This window comes from Asparagus officinalis, chromosome 4, assembly GCF_001876935.1.
Source record: "Asparagus officinalis chromosome 4, Aspof.V1, whole genome shotgun sequence".
NCBI lineage: Eukaryota > Viridiplantae > Streptophyta > Magnoliopsida > Asparagales > Asparagaceae > Asparagus > Asparagus officinalis.
Window position 1 is genome coordinate 118,432,297 of NC_033797.1, and position 16,561 is coordinate 118,448,857.

The 16,561-nt window shown below is 40.4% G+C and overlaps 1 long non-coding RNA gene across 1 annotated transcript; it reads right to left on the reverse strand.

The window, feature by feature from the left end:
• On the reverse strand, nucleotides 7,280-7,640 carry LOC109836907. Its single transcript, XR_002246122.1, has 3 exons — nucleotides 7,597-7,640; nucleotides 7,412-7,519; nucleotides 7,280-7,327 (listed from the first exon to the last, which is right to left on the reverse strand). It is a non-coding gene; the product is annotated as an uncharacterized LOC109836907 (long non-coding RNA).

Sequence of the window (16,561 nt, forward strand, 5' to 3'; positions counted from 1 at the left end):
CTGCAACGATTCCCCTAATTCCGCTGCGAGATCTGGAACTGGAAAAATTCCTCCGCCTACCCTCGCGATACAAGCCGAACAAGCCTTGTTCCGCGTTTTTACGCGGAATAGTTATCCTCTCTTATGACGGGTTAAATGGACAAAATAGATCACGTGAGGGTTTGTTAACCCTTCCCCCTTTTTTTTCTGTTTGGCAGGCTAATAGAGGGTTAGACCCACTTAACCCCCTATTTATCCCTTTGCCAAACACATCCTAATGTAAAACTTATTCTCAAAGATCCCCTTTGATGCTAGAAATCATGGGTAGAAAGTTGATTTTAATTTGGTTGTCTCTTTATACAGTTTTGCATCAAAAAGTTACAAAAATTGAGGATTTTTAGGTCAAGCGTATGTTGCATTCATAAGCATGTACGTTGGGGATGAAAACCACTTGCTTTCAGCCAAACACAATTGAGTGTGCGCGCTCATCCTTTCGGTAGTTTGAATGTCATATTCAAATCATCATAACTTTTGATTTCAAACTCAATTTGACAATTCAAGATGTTTTTGAAAGCTCTTTGAGTCCTCTACAATCATGCATAGTTGATTTTTTTATTTTGGTTTTCACATCAGTCCATTTTTCATGATTTTTATAGCAATATATAGTTTTTGAAGGATGTTGTTTTAGTCAACTTTGAATGGCCATAATTTTTGATTTCGAACTCCATTTTTAACATTTCTAAATATTTTGAGAAGCTCTTTGAATTCTCAACAACTTGCTTACTTAAATTTATGGTTGGTTTTCATATAGATACAGTTTTGATAATTTTTGAAGCAATGTATAATTTTTTTGATAAATCATGTTATTGCCATGCCTTACGTGTTGGATACATAGACCTTATCTATGATTTATGTACTTGATATTGAGAACCCATGAGATATGTTCTTGTTTGATTATTGGACTAGATAAATCCTAGTGACATTCTAGGTAGTATAATGCATGACAGCTATACATGAATACTAGTCGTAGCTTGGAAATATTGATCGTGACTCTTTGACTTTTACTCCTTGTTTATCCAGATAAATATGTCGAATGGAAATTAGATAATGTCTTAGTATTTTACGTGTTTGGTATTAGACATTACATTTTAGGATATGTTCTTGTTTGATTGTTAGACTGGATCTAGTTTGTTTGATATCAGCATGATATACTGCTTTGACGCATGAGTTTCTATTGAACATGTATCGAGACACATTGAGATATGTGGCTATGAATTTTGTACCTTACATATATGAGTATGAAGATCACCAACTAGGTTAGGGCATCCAAAGGGACTTATATAGGTCGATCACCTATGTGGCAACCCTTGAATGATCCGCCGATGTTGGGGATAATCATATAAGAATGTTCAAGGACTAGACAACATTCCATGTATTGTTTATTAAACTAAAAAGAGCATAACTTAGGGCTTTTAATGGGGGAATTAAACGATGAGAACCTAACGGATATTGAGGTTGTAATCAACATAATCTAATACCTCAATTGAAAGTTGATGAGTAAGAAATCAAGAGCAAGTTCTAAGAAAAAGTATCAGTGATGGACTATGTTATCTCTGTTGAATGTTATATTTGCTGGACATTTTAAATCTGATAGTTCTATCATTTGTTATATATGTTGCATGTGCTAAATTGGTTTTTTTTTTTGTAATATCTTTTGATGAGTTATGTTTCATTCAAGTGCATAGCCACCTCGAGCATTTTTCATTGTAGCACATGAACTATGAGTTAAGTGTGATTCACTTACACACCCACCTTGAGCGTTGTTCTTCTTAGCACATGAATTAATACTTATTGGATGTGAGATAAAAGTCTTGAATCTGAGGCACTCTCACCATTTAATTCCAAACAAGATAAAAGATGACAACTAGGTTAATAGTCTTGGAGTCACTGGTAGAAAACAACGTATTCCAGGCGGAAAATTCCGTCTGGAATAACTTCAATTCCGTCTAGAAAAAGTATTCCAGACGGAATTCCGTCTGGATTACGGGTCTAATTTGTTTCCGTCTAGAATAAATTATTCTAGACGGAAATTCCGTCTGCATTGTATTACAGACGGATTTTTTTAGACGGATAAAAAAACCGTCAGTAATTCTTTCCAGACGGAATTTTTCCGTCTGTAATAATTAATACAGACGGAATTTTCCGTCTGGGATACATAATATCCCAGACGGAAAATTTCGTCTGAATTATTTAATCCAGACGGAATATACCGTCTGGGATGTTATATATCCCAGACGGAAAATTCCGTCTGGATTATTTAATCCAGACGGAATATACCGTCTGGGATACTATATATCACAGACGGAATATTCCGTCTGGATTAATTATCACAGACGGAATTTTTTTTCGTCGTTGATAATCAACCCAGACGGAATTTTCCGTCTGGGTTGTCCGATATCAACCCAGACGTTTTTACATCCCAGACGGATATTTCCGTCTGGGATGTAAAAAATCCGTCTGGGATGTATATCACCCAGATTCTCACATTAAAAATTGGCTGTACACCTGTATATCACACAAATTTCACAATTTTGCTGTATACCTGTATAATCCAGTTTACACATATAATCAACAACAAAAATCACAATAACAAAAATCACAATAACAAACACATATATAATCAACAACAAAAATCACAACAAAATCACATATATAATCATACATATCATCTCTCTCTTAAGTCTGCCAACTTATGATCACAATAAAAATCACATAAATTTGTAGCACAACTCAATCGGATCACTGTTTGTTTTGGGCTCAACACAAAGAAAGTTTTGATTTAAAAATACGACAACGATTTACAAACCGATATCGATCCAAGTCCACGAGCATTTTTTCTCTAGAGATGCTCAAAGAAACACATGCACCTGCAAGATAAAAAAGAATGTGGCATTATTTTTAAGAATATGATATACATATTCCTAAATTTAGAAGTATGCTTAGAAATGTTGGATATATGGCAAGCCACAATAAGTCATGATGAATTTTAATTCTTTTGATGTCACTTTGGGTATTCATGACTACAATAAAGTTGTGTTACTTTGGATAATTTGAACCATGTTTAATCTAATAAAAATCAAACTATTTGCGTCCGTCAGATTTCATCAACTGAATTCCCTTCTCATTTCCTTTCTCCAGGGAATTTGATGTGTTCACTTGAAAAACCAACGACCTTCACAATCCACCCATCACCACATACATACATGCATCCTCGATGTCATCTAAGAAGTAAGCGCGTTTCAAACGTACCCTAGAGTACTCACTTCATTCAAATCCCTCATCTTAATTAATTAATTTGCTTTTATATATAGTACTTACCTCACTCAGTTCTACTAACTCTATCAACAACATCCAACAATTAATTAATGAGGAGCAAGAGTAACTCCTGTCGAGTTCTCTCACTTGAATCAGAGAATGCAAGTTTAATTTGCAGAAATGTTTTAAAAAGGGCCTATAGAACCATATATGGCTCTTGAATATCATCCGGATGTTTAATTGCACTCTATCGAAAAAGGAGGAGCTTACTGTGGTGTTTATAGAGCTTAATTATGAGACGTTATCAAACGCTAGCGTCCGAAGAAAATATGATCCTGAATTGAGAATGAAGGATTATGCGAGTTCTTTTGTGCAGGCTGGTTTTTTCAGCTGCTAATTGTTTAACTTCATGTGAACACATCAAATTCCACCCACTGTTCAAGTTATTGATCATCATCATCAACCTAACATTACAAATTTAGCAATCACTTGTTTATGTTATCTTTTTACTTAGATACCAAAGGCGAGGGTAGGCCTGTCCATCCGGCCCGGCCCGACCCGGCCCGGCCCGGAAATCCGGGCCCGGGCCGGGCAAAACCGGAGCCCGGACCCGGACCCGGGTACCTCGGGCCGGGTCCGGGCCCGGGCCCGGGCCCGACCGGGCCGGGTTCCGGGGCGGCCCGGGTTTTTCCTTTTTTTTTTAATTTTTTTTTCCAAATTTTTAAATTTTATTTAAGTTTTAAATTATAAAAAAAGACAAAAAAATAATAAAAAATAATAATTTTATTAATCACTTAAAATGACATAAATTACAAATAAAAAATTATAAAAATAAATTCTTTATTAATAATTAATAAATCATTTATAAATTACAAGTATAAATTTATTTTGGAATTCATCGCATCACAATAGATAAGTACATCCCACCTAGGTTTTTTTAAATTTATTTTCTTTTTTTTTTTGATAAAAAAATGCTAAAAATTAGTTTAATATTATTATATTTTATATAATTTCCTTAAATGAGCTGGGCTTCTACCCTGCTTTTTCAGTTCAAAAAAATAAAATCAACAAACAAATCTCAATAATAAAGCATCCAGATTCATACACCATGAGTTTGATGCATAGTTCTCCTTGTGATTATATTGGGTAAGATATTATTTTATGCAGAATGATCATATATTCTCTTGTTTGACCATGACGGATAGTGTCCCGATATTGGAGATTTCAAGTGTCAAAGACGCAATGACAACATCCCACTGAATATTTGTTCAGAAGAGGATGAGGACGCGAGCGTAGCTCTTGGAAGAATAAAATCATTGCTTCTAAGAAAATCATGAAAAAATTGTGGGATCACGGGAAATTAAACTTTTACACAATTTCCTCATTTTCTTTTTTCCAAAACCCCCTCTTGCAAACATCATAAACAAAAAATTCGTTAATCAAAATTTCAAATTGGCTACATGTATCTTAATTATTTCCAATCAAGCTAGTACTCTTAATTTTACCTATAGTCTTTTTTTTTCTCTCATTAAATATAAAGTATCACGCATCTTTTTCAACCATACATATGCACACATGCATGTATTTGAAAATTAAAAAAAAAACTAAAAAAAGGGCAAAACGAAAAACTCAGATAGATTATGAGTCATAACCAAACAATTTGTATGACGGTTTCCACACTACTCACCTCAAGGATAAAAAAAAGAAAAAAAAAGAAGAAAAAAAAAGTACACGATAATATGAAAAATAAATATGGACCCCTTTAATTAACCCCTATCAACTTCTAACGCAGGGATCGAGACAAGTAATTAGTTTGCTTGTGTTATGCATCCAATAAGGCATTAGCTTCACTAGAAAACAAAATTTCAAGTACAAACCATTACCCAACAAGCCTGTGGCTGTCAGCTAATTGTTTAACTTCATGTGAACACATCAAATTCCACCTACAAGCCAAGTTATTGATCATCATCATCAACCTAACATTACAAATTTAGCGATCACTTGTTTATGTTATCTTTTTACTTAGATACCGAAGGCGAGGGTACCCAGAGCAAATTAGTCCTCATCATAAAAATATTGTGATCTACTTAATTATATGGGTTCTTGATTCCTAGTAAGACGTAGCATCAAGATTAAAGAATCATACCTTGTAGCAATTAAGCATGTTTTAATTAGTGGATAACCGGACGCAATCGGATGATGATCCAATATCAATCAAGGTGATTAATAAATAATGACACGTCATTAGATATATGTCCACCTTTGCATAAGGACATTCTTGCCTACATGATAGGCCAAGGGATTCTACATGCAATTAGGGGCTTAATTAATGTGTTTTAGTGCATGGCTGGTTGGTGGAGAACGTGGGAATATTAAAGGGTAGTTTCACAAAACAACCCCCCAAACTTTTTTGATGGTTTTACGTAATGCTTCTCTGAACTTTATAAACTAGAGAAAAATCTTTTTGAACTCCCCAAACTCTTCAAAACGGTTCATCAATTTAGATATGTCTTACGAATTGGGCACTTGCTGATGCTTGCTAGTCTAGAGAAAGAAACATGAAGTAGAAGAAAAAAGCATAATTGAGAAGGCCAGGTTGATTAACAAGTGCCCATTGGCCTAATTGTTTAACTACGTTAAAAAATAATTTTAATCATGAGTGAGGAGTAATTCTATTAAAAATCACAAAAAATGTATAAGAGGGCAAGGAAACCTGTGAAATTTCAACTTAATTACAAAGGTATATATAACCATGCATATCTATACATGCTTAAATCTATACATGCTTAAATCTATACATGCTTAAATCTCCTTTGCATGCAAATTTCAACTAAAACATTCATCTTGTCAACGAATTGCATGCATATGTTATCCTAGCCAACACATTTGTTTAGTATTTCTTCTCAAAGCAGTGAAATCTTTTATATGTGTGTATATGTATATGTATATGTATATGTATATATATATGTATGTATATATATATGTATATATATATATGTATATATATATGTATGTATATATATATATATATATATGCATCGATCCAACTAAAGCATCCTATGCGTATGGCTTCTAACTGGCACAATTTTTCTAGTGAGTCATGCATGGAGCTTTTTGTTGTGATAAGACTAATATACAAAATTGACATCAATTTGTCTCTACATACACATACACACATACAAATAACTAACTTACCTCATAAAATCAAGAGTCATCCTCATCGTCAAGTTCCCTCCTCTGCATTCCGCTACTGCTTCCGCCAGCAAGTCCAGCCTGAAAATTAATAGATTTACATTTAGAGAACGAAATTTAACAATATAAGACATATTGTTAATTTACCTGTGCGCCAGCGTCTAAATCTATTTGGTCCAACACTTCTCCAAATAATTCAGCTGAAATCTTCCCGGACAAGCATAAAACGATGTGTCTAAAAACATCGTCGCTAGTAGGGGATGGAGGCAAATCTGAACACATAGTTGTCGTCATCTGCATGAGTAATGTAGGGTCGATCTTACCGCGCAGATAACGGTTGACGCGCATAATTGTAGAAGTGGTGTGAGTTCTGTTTGATGATGTAGTCGCAGTTGAGGTTGTCGAGGATGCCGTGGAGGATTTTCTGGAGGTACCTCGCTGAGCTCCAACCCCCATCAATAGGTATCTACCCCGGTTATTATATCCCATCACATTCATTGCAATGACATTACTTTCCTCTCTTGACAAAACATGAGGGTCATCAGCAGCTTCTTGGGTAGCACGTAGTGCTGCATCCTTCGACGCGGCATCAATATTCTCCTAAATCACATACAGAAAATAGATATATATTGAATTGGAAAATAATGATTTCAAGTTACAAAAGTTTAAACTCCTAATTAATGAAATGTACAACAACGTAATAGTTATTAATTTATATTTGTTAAAAAATAATTACCACCAACGCCATGTTTTCTTTAATCTTCTCTTCATTTTTATATGTTGAGTGAAATGTGCCGTAAGCTAACTTTGCCTTCAAATTGATCGGCATTATCGGCTTCCCCTACAAAATATAATAGGAAATGTCGAAGAGTTTGGCCAAATTGAAGGTGTTAGCATGTGAATACATCAACTTTAAATATTATACCGTGTCTCGACAATATCTATACTCAAGGTTGGCAAAGGACATCGATCCCAAGTGGTGGTCAAGCTTGCGCTTGCTATGTCGGTTCGTCGAGCCCTTCTTAGATTTATCCTACAAAAATTTCGGGTGTTAAAAATAAATTGCATTTACAATATGCTCATGTACGCAACCTGATAATGTACTCATACCTGTGCGGACTCGGTATCCCAATAAAAAAGAAGAGCCATGAAATGATCGAGATCCACCCTCTCATCGTGATTTAAAAATCTCTGCCAGTCTTGGGTATATTTATCATATGTTGATATCTTCAGCTCATGTCGCCACTGTTTGAGCACGGCCTCAACTTTGATATTGAAAACATAGTGCCACGCCCCAGGGTAGTCCTCAAGTTGAGCACGGCCTCAACTTTGATATTGAAAACATAGTGCCACGCCCCAGGGTAGTCCTCAAGACAATAGTGTTGCTACAATTTTGCATGTAAAAATATAAGATATCTAAGCATTTTGTAAACGTATTCTATATCAAAGAAAAATTAAAGAAGTAATGATCATATACCATCAACTCTCTCCATATATCCTCGTATGCGGACCATGGAAGCTCCTTGAATTTGAAGTACGGGTTTATGACTTGAGCCCGCCGTACTAAAACGCCGATGTAGTTATTAAATTTTTTGGACCACGGGCCGATCGGCAAGTTATCAACCCACTGAAGAATTCCCCGAAAGCCTCTCGGTGTCTGTTTGGAATCAGGCTTGCTTCCACCACGTCCTCCCGGTCCAGTTGCATTTCGCTTTGCCCCTACATTGACAACAGAAGTTACGTGATGAAAAGGCAAAAACAATGGGACAAAATTATTTAACGTACCCCTCGCCACTTCTCTATCCCTTGCTTCGGTTGCAAGTTTCTTTCTAACGGTCATCATAGGCTTTAGTTCATCTAGCCTTTTGAGTGCAAGTGGATGATACTTCAAAGCATTAGTCTTTGATATGATCGAGTCTGGAGGCAATGGTAGATGGGGGATGTCAGGGGTCCACAAACGCAACTCGGCCCCCTGCGTATCATGCGAAGACGATGGTGTCCAAGAACCCTATACAATGATTAAAGAAGAGAATCAATACGAGAAAAATGATCGGATCAATATATTGAGATGCAAAGCAAAAATAAATATATTGCGACACCATTACCTTCAGTGTGGGAGGGCTCTGCATGTGAATCAGTGGCTCCGGGTGAAGAATAATCAATGCCTGCCAAATTATCTATGCAAATAAAAATTAATATTGCTAACATACAATAGATTTTAAATACTAAAGCTGGACTTTAAATATGATATTACAAACACATATATGATTAATACCTATATGAGGCGAGAATGCTAGAGTTGTGTCCCGTAGACGACCTAATAATTCCGCATCATCTACTCACATAAAAACAACTTAGCCTAAATGATGTTTCATATATCTACTTTGAGTTGTAAAAGATAATTAAAATTCATACCTATATCCGTATTTGATGAAATGTGTGCCTCCTGAAGCTGTCCTGAGCCTAGGGCCTCCTGAAGCTGTTCTGAGCCTAGGGCCTCCTGAAGCTGTTCTGAGCCTAGGCTCGTAGATCGTGACCGATCATGCGATCGATCGAATAACCTTGAGTTCTTCATCTGTAACATGGAATTAGCAGAGTTCAATATGAAATATTTGCCTACTAATTCACAAGATAAACATTTACTGCAATTAAACATTTAAATAACATTCGCGCACAAAATGACATACATAATATACCTTCTACAACTTGCTATTTTCGTATTGAACGAGGTATTGTTTGTATTATTCGTATTATTCAGGCTATATTTAACGTTGCCTGCTTTCGTCTACTAGTAGTTGATTCTAGTTGCACATCTGCCGCTGGTTCTCTATCCCCGTCTAAAATTGGGTTGTCAGTCTGAATCTCCGCATCTGTCATATCAAGCATGACATTCTGAGGGTGTAGGCGTATAAAACTACCTATAGGTCCCTTAACACAGCTCGACAACGCCGATTCGACGAACCGACCATCAGGCGACGTATGCAGACACGATTGTTAGTCCACAACGCCGAAGCCAAGCGATACGCGACGAAGCGGATTAACGAGGCTACGAAGCTAATGAACCGCACACAAACAACGGAATAAATCCACTCGCGTGCGGAATCAAGCTAACGGGTTGAAGAGTCAACGAGTTAACCAACCAAGGGCGGACTCGGACGAATCACGATTGAATCAAGATCAGTTTCAGACTCGAACTCAGAAGTGGATTTACTGCCAAACCAGGAATCGGATTTACTGCCAAATCAGGTCAACGATTCAAGTCCGGATAAATCAACCACAGAACCGGATCACGGACTGAACCGAAAACGGAAAACGACTGGAGATCATACGAGAAAGTTATGTTCAAAATACCCGAGATACTCACAAGTGTCTCGGCCTGGCCGAGCCACCTGGCCGAGCCAGCTCGGATCTGGGCCCAGATCTGGGCCCAGATCCGCTTTCAATGCCTATAAATAGAGGGTTGTAGGCTTATTTTTGAAGGGTTAGATTTTTTGGAGGCGAAGCCCTGCTGGATTGAAGACTCAGATCTAAAAAAGATTCAAACTTTAGGGCTTCGAGGACTTGTTCATCCAGATCTGGTGCTCGGCGATCGTCAACGCCAAATAAGGCAAAAGTTCGAGAGGACCGGATCTCAGATCTACGCAGGCGTACTCCGGATCAAAGATTGGCCTTTGATCCCGAGATTTGGGCGATTGTTTCCTTGGTGAACCAATCCCCCCGGCTATTATTTCCTCTTTGAAATAATACCCGTCGTACTGCGTAGATCCGACTGGATCTAGATCTCGCGGTGGTCCACGGATAAACCCCGACGCAGGCAAAGAACCCACAAAGCGAGCGACCGCAAAACAGGAGCTCGTGATTTGTTCGACAAACAAGGATAAAAAGTTGTAATCTTTCTTTTCTTTTCTTTGATTTTTATTGTAACCGGATCTTATAAAAAGACCGGATCTTTTGTAACTCAAAAAGTTGTTATTTAAGAGTGCAATGGAATCAATGAAGAAAGACACAATAGGTTCAGACCAAAGAGCGTCAACTGCAGCCGTCGAAAGTTCAACTTCTGGCGAATCAATCCAAACCGCCGATGATTTCCACAAATGCTCCGGGAGATCCCGCAGGACCATCCCAGAAAAGGAAGTCAGTCTTGGAGCGCCTCGGTCCAATTCCCGACGAGAGAGGCAAAGCTCCAGTTCAAGAGAGTTTGGGCCCAATGAAGAAGCCCAGAACGACTCAACACGCTGGGGGTCGCCGTCACCTCCAACGTGATAAAGAAATCAGGGCAGCTATGTGCACCAATTTGTGCATTGAAGTCCAAGAGCCCGCTGAAAACTCACGCCCAAAAAGGCATGTTTCGAGGCGCGTAACTTTTGAAATCCCGAAGAAGGTAGTTCGCTCTCAGAAGGAAACGTTATCGTCTGATGATGATTATGTTATACCTGAGAAATCATGCCAACACACGATAGGTTGCTCCGACTTTCAAACGGACGAGCTGTACTATCGTGCTGGGGGTACAAGCAAAACCAGAAAGAGAAGTCCTCGAAGGCTAGAAACTCAGTGCCCTTGTTCAAAGCTCATTCGGGCGGTACTGTCTGAGTGCAACTGCATCAAAACAGTCACCGAGAGAGTTTCGGTGTTCGAAAGGCTTAGTACCGAAGTGCCAAAACCAAGGCATAGGCGTTTCCGGCAAAGAAGAACGGTGGTTGAAGATGGAGAATTTCCGAGGGTCACTACCAATATGACCAGCAAAAGGGCATCGACAAGGGATAATCCCGAGTCAATTCCGGAAGTACCTTGGTATCTAACTCGTCTGCAGTCTGGAGACATTACACGAGAAACTTATGGTAGGGTTCGGACAAGATTATCGTCAGAAGATGAAGAATCGGATTCCTGCTCTGCTGTCGCATCAGACAATACGGTGTCCAGCGAAGGACAACCCCGCGAGTCATTCATGATAAGCGCGGAGTCTGGTGTCTTTTTCAATCGGTGAAAGACTAAATCGGTAACGCGTGTTAGGCGTTGACTTATCCCTGCTTAGGATTCGGGATAAAATTCCTCATGCATAAAAGGCATGGATTTTTATTGCTACGATACTGAATACGTAGACTCGATCGTTTTTACGGGAACGAACCACCCAGCAACGCGGGTTAAGCGCTGACTTATCCCTACTTAGGTTTCGGGATAAAATGCCCCAGACTGGATTCTGGTGTCTTTTTCAATCGGTGAAAGACTAAATCGGTAACGCGTGTTAGGCGTTGACTTATCCCTGCTTAGGATTCAGGATAAAATTCCTCATGCATAAAAGGCATGGATTTTTATAAGTGGCCAAGATGCTTGAAGATGCCTTAGCTAAACAACAGGAAACCTTCAGGTTCGAAATGCAGATGGCCATGCAGAGTATGAGAGAAATGCATGAGCAACAAATTCAGGCACTGACAAACCAGCAAGGTGAACCAAGCCGCCGTAACCAGGTCGTTCAGGAAGAGGAGCACACGGATACGGATGAAGCTCACAATGCCAATAATCCTCCCGTCAATGCAGGGGGTGGTAATGAGGATGATAGTCGTAATGCCACACTTCCGCCTCAGAATCGTGCTAACGAAAACACAGGCGAAAGTCTGAAGATCAAGAACCTCGAGAGCAAAATCAACACATTGATCTCCGCTCAAGAGACGAAGAAAACAGGCATTCCCTGTCCATACCCAAGAGAGTGGGAATCGATCCCATATCCGGCGAAGTTCAACCTAATTAACTTCATGCCGTTTGATGGGAAGGGTTCGCCCACTCAGCATGCGATTTATTTCAAATCACACCTGGGGGTAATCACTGGCAATGAGCCTCTGATGGTGCGGTCATTCGTCGGTACTCTTCGCGGAGCCGCCTTCGATTGGTATCAAGAGGTTCCGGAACAAGGCGATGAACTGTCGGGACCCGATCACTGAGGAGTTCATCCTCCAGACTTGCCACAATAACCTTTCATTGGACGTGTTGGAAGCGATAGGAACCGCACCGTCTGACACTTGGAAAGACTTGAAGGTGCGCGGTGAACAAGCCGAACGCTTCCTCCGAAGGAAGAAGGCCGAGAGGAACCGACCGACGGTTAATCCGCTCAACTCAAACTTCGCCTCTCGTGGTAAGGTCAAGGCACCTACAGCTACTGATGGTGCTAATCAAACGTCACAACAGCAATCCCGAAGGCAGCAAAAGACTTCGGGTCCGAGACTCCAAAAAGAGTACTCTTTTAAGGACGAAGACGTTCCAGCCATCTTCGAATCCCTCCTTGGAGGTAACAAGACTTCGAATCCCTCCTTGAAGGTAACAAGATCAAGCTACCACCTATCACAAATCAGGAGGAAGCTGACAACACTACGGACCCAAAGTACTGTGCATACCACAGGAGGGTCGTTCATCCCACCAAGGATTGCTTTTCTCTCAAGAATAGCATTCAGACCTTGGTTGAAGCCAGCGTCATATTGCTCAGATAAGCCAAATAAGAACGGCAAGACTCCAAAGAGTATACGAGTATAAACTGTTTCTCAATCCTCCAACAAGTGCATGAGGTTAAACTGCTTCCTTACATACTCCAACAGGTATATGAGTCTAAACTGTTTCCTTTCTTTCACGGGAAGTTCCTGGAGAATACCATGCTTGATATTCTTAAGGATAACCCGGACACCCAACTGAGTACAATACCATACCCAGTTTTGCAAAGGAAGCTGGGGGTGGATGATTCATGTAACGGGAAGTTCCCAAAAGAAATGCATATAGTGTATTCTTAGGGATAATCCGGTCACCACAGCAAGATGATGAATAAGAAACTCCCATTCAAATTCTCACCGCGTCTGTGCACTCAACACTCTCCCCCTCTCGATTCCCCCAATGAATGAGAGGTCCATAAATCGAGCGATCAAACATTCCTATAGTTAGGATCGTGTCAAATCTCCCGATTGGTCAAACCTTCCTACAGTTAGGGCCACAACCAAAATCCCCTCTCGATTCCTCCAATGAACGAGAGGTCCACTTTCAAATCAAGTGATCAAACCTTCCTATAGTTAGGGTCACCTCAAACTCCCATTTGGTCAAACTTTCTTACAGTTAGGACCACAGTCAAAATCCCCTCTCGATTCCTCCAATAAACGAGAGGTCCACTTTCAAATCAAGTGATCAAACCTTCCTACAGTTAGGGTCACCTCAAACTCCCATTTGGCCAAACCTTCCTACAGTTAGGGTCAAAACCATAATTCACCCTCGATAAACGAGAAATTCACCTTTAGTTCGGTATCTTTTCGATTCTCGGAGTGGAGATCCCACTCTCAGTTTCACCTTTCCGGATTCTGGGGGTGGAGATCCCACCTCGAGTCTCCTTTCTAGCTGAAGATAGAATATAAAATTCTTCTTCTTCGGTGTCGGGAGATAGAATATAAAATTCTTCCTCTCCTATTTTGGGTTCGTCTTTGCCCCAAGAGAAGACACCACCTTTTTTAACTCTCAAAATCCATGCCTCACAGGTACTAGGAACATCCTAGGAAGTTTATCCCGAATCCTAAGCAGGGATAAGTCTGCGCCTAACACGCGCTGCCGGTTTAGTCTTTTTCCGTAGAAAAAGACACCAGAGTTCGATTCTGGGGTATTCTATCCTGAAACCTAAGCAAGGATAAGTCTACGCCTAACACGCGCTGCCGGTTAGTTCTTAACTGTCAAAAAGAACACCCGTTCACATATTCAACATTGTGACAGGTTGTTATTAATAACACCAAAATCCATGCCTTACACGCATGGGGAATTTCATCCTGAATCCTAAGAAAACCGTTGAAAAGAACACCCGTTCACATATTCAACATTGTGACAGGTTGTTATTAATAACACCAAAATCCATGCCTCACACGCATGGGGAATTTCATCCTGAACCCTAAGAAAGGATATGTCGACACCTAACACGTGTCGCCGGTTTAGTCTTTTACCGATTGAAAAAGACACCAGAGTTCGATTCTGGGGTATCTCATCCCGAAGCCTAAGTAGGGATAAGTCAACGTCTAATACACGTTGCCGGGTAGCCTATTCCCGTAACAATGGCGAAGCCTATGTATTCAACATCATAGCACAAAGTCTCAGAGAATTCACTCTCTTAGCACAACGTTACATGCGGAACGGATTTAGACAATCCGCATGCTAGCCCGACTCAAACGGTAGTCGGTAAAGGCTAATCAAATCCGTTAAAAGCTGGGGGTTAGCTAAAAATCCTAAAGTCAACGCCTAACACGCGTCGCCGGGTAGTCTATTCCCGTGAGAAAGACGAAGTCTACGTATTCAATATCAGGGATAAGTCAACGTCTAATACACGTTGCCGGGTAGCCTATTCCCGTAACAATGGCGAAGCCTATGTATTCAACATCATAGCACAAAGTCTAAGAGAATTCACTCTCTTAGCACAGCGTTACAATCCACATACTAGCCCGACTCAAACGGTAGTCGGTAAAGGCTAATCAAATCCGTTGAAAGCTGGGGGTTAGCTAAAAATCCTAAAGTCAATGCCTAACACGCGTCGCCGGGTAGTCTATTCCCGTGAGAAAGACGAAGTCTACGTATTCAATATCGTAGCACTAAGAGCGTTAACTCTCTTAGCACAACGTCACATGCGGAACGGATTTAGATAATCCGCATGCTAGCCCGACTCAAATGGTAGTCGGTAAAGGCTCTAGGTCAACGCCAGTCAACGCGTTGCGATTAAATAGTCAACGTACGACGTTCAAAACCCTAAGGTTAACGCCGGACAACACGTAACCCTAGGTCAACGCCAGTCAACGCGTTGCGATCAAAAAGTCAACGTACGACATTCAAAACCCTAGGGTCAACGCCGGACAACGCGTAACCCTAGGTCAACGCCAGTTAACGCGTTGTGATCAAAAAGTCAACGTATGACATTCAAAACCCTAAGGTTAACGCCGGACAACGCGTAACCCTAGGTCAACGCCAGTCAACGCGTTGCGATCAAAAAGTCAACATACGACATTCAAAACCCTAAGGTTAACGCCGGACAACGCGTAACCTTAGGTCAACGCCAGTCAACGCGTTGCGACCAAACAGTCAACGTACGACATTCGAAACCCTAGGGTCAACGCCGGTCAACGCGTAACCCTAGGTCAACGCCGATCAATGCGTTGCAATGAAAGAATCAATACTCCGAAAAGTATACGAGTATAAACTACTTCTTAATACTCCATTAAGGTATAAGAGTATAAACTATTCCCTATATTTTTGGTTGAGAAGTTCCTGAAGAATATTTTTCCTAAAAATATTCTTAAAGATAACTCAACCACGCCGGACAACGCGTCGCAAATGAGAACTCAACGCCAACATGTTGAACCAACAAGCACGAGCTAAAGATCATAAAATTAGGAATCGACTTCAAATTTGAAATTCCGACAACGGTCAGACAATAAATGCAGCACCAAAAACCTTACAGACGTTCGACAAAGCACCGAATAGCCTGAAGGATTGAAGGAATCAAGAATAAAAGCCACTCCAAACATCCCGAAGGATGGGACAATCATATCCAAAGTATTACAGACTCTTCTATAAAAGAACGAGGCTGAAATACTTTGGAGGGGGTATCTGTAGGCGTATAAAACTGCCTATAGGTCCCTTAACACAGCTCGACAACGCCGATTCGACGAACCGACCATCGGGCTACGTATGCAGACACGATTGTTAGTCCATAACGCCGAAGCCAAGCGATACGCGACAAAGCGGATTAACGAGGCTACGAAGCTAATGAACCGCACGCAAACAACGGAATAAATCCACTCGCGTGCGGAATCAAGCCAAGGGTTCGAAGAGTCAACGAGTCATCCAACCAAGGGCAGACTCGGACGAACCACGATCGAATCAAGATCAGTTTCGGACTCGAACTCAGAAGCGGATTTACTGCCTAATGAGGATCCGGATTTACTGCCAAATCAGGTCAACGAGTCAAGTCTGGATAACTCAACCATAGAACCGAATCACAGACAAAACCAGAAAACCACGCCTAAGGGGGGCTCGGCCAAAGCCGAGCCACCCATAGGTGGCTCGGCCAAGAGCC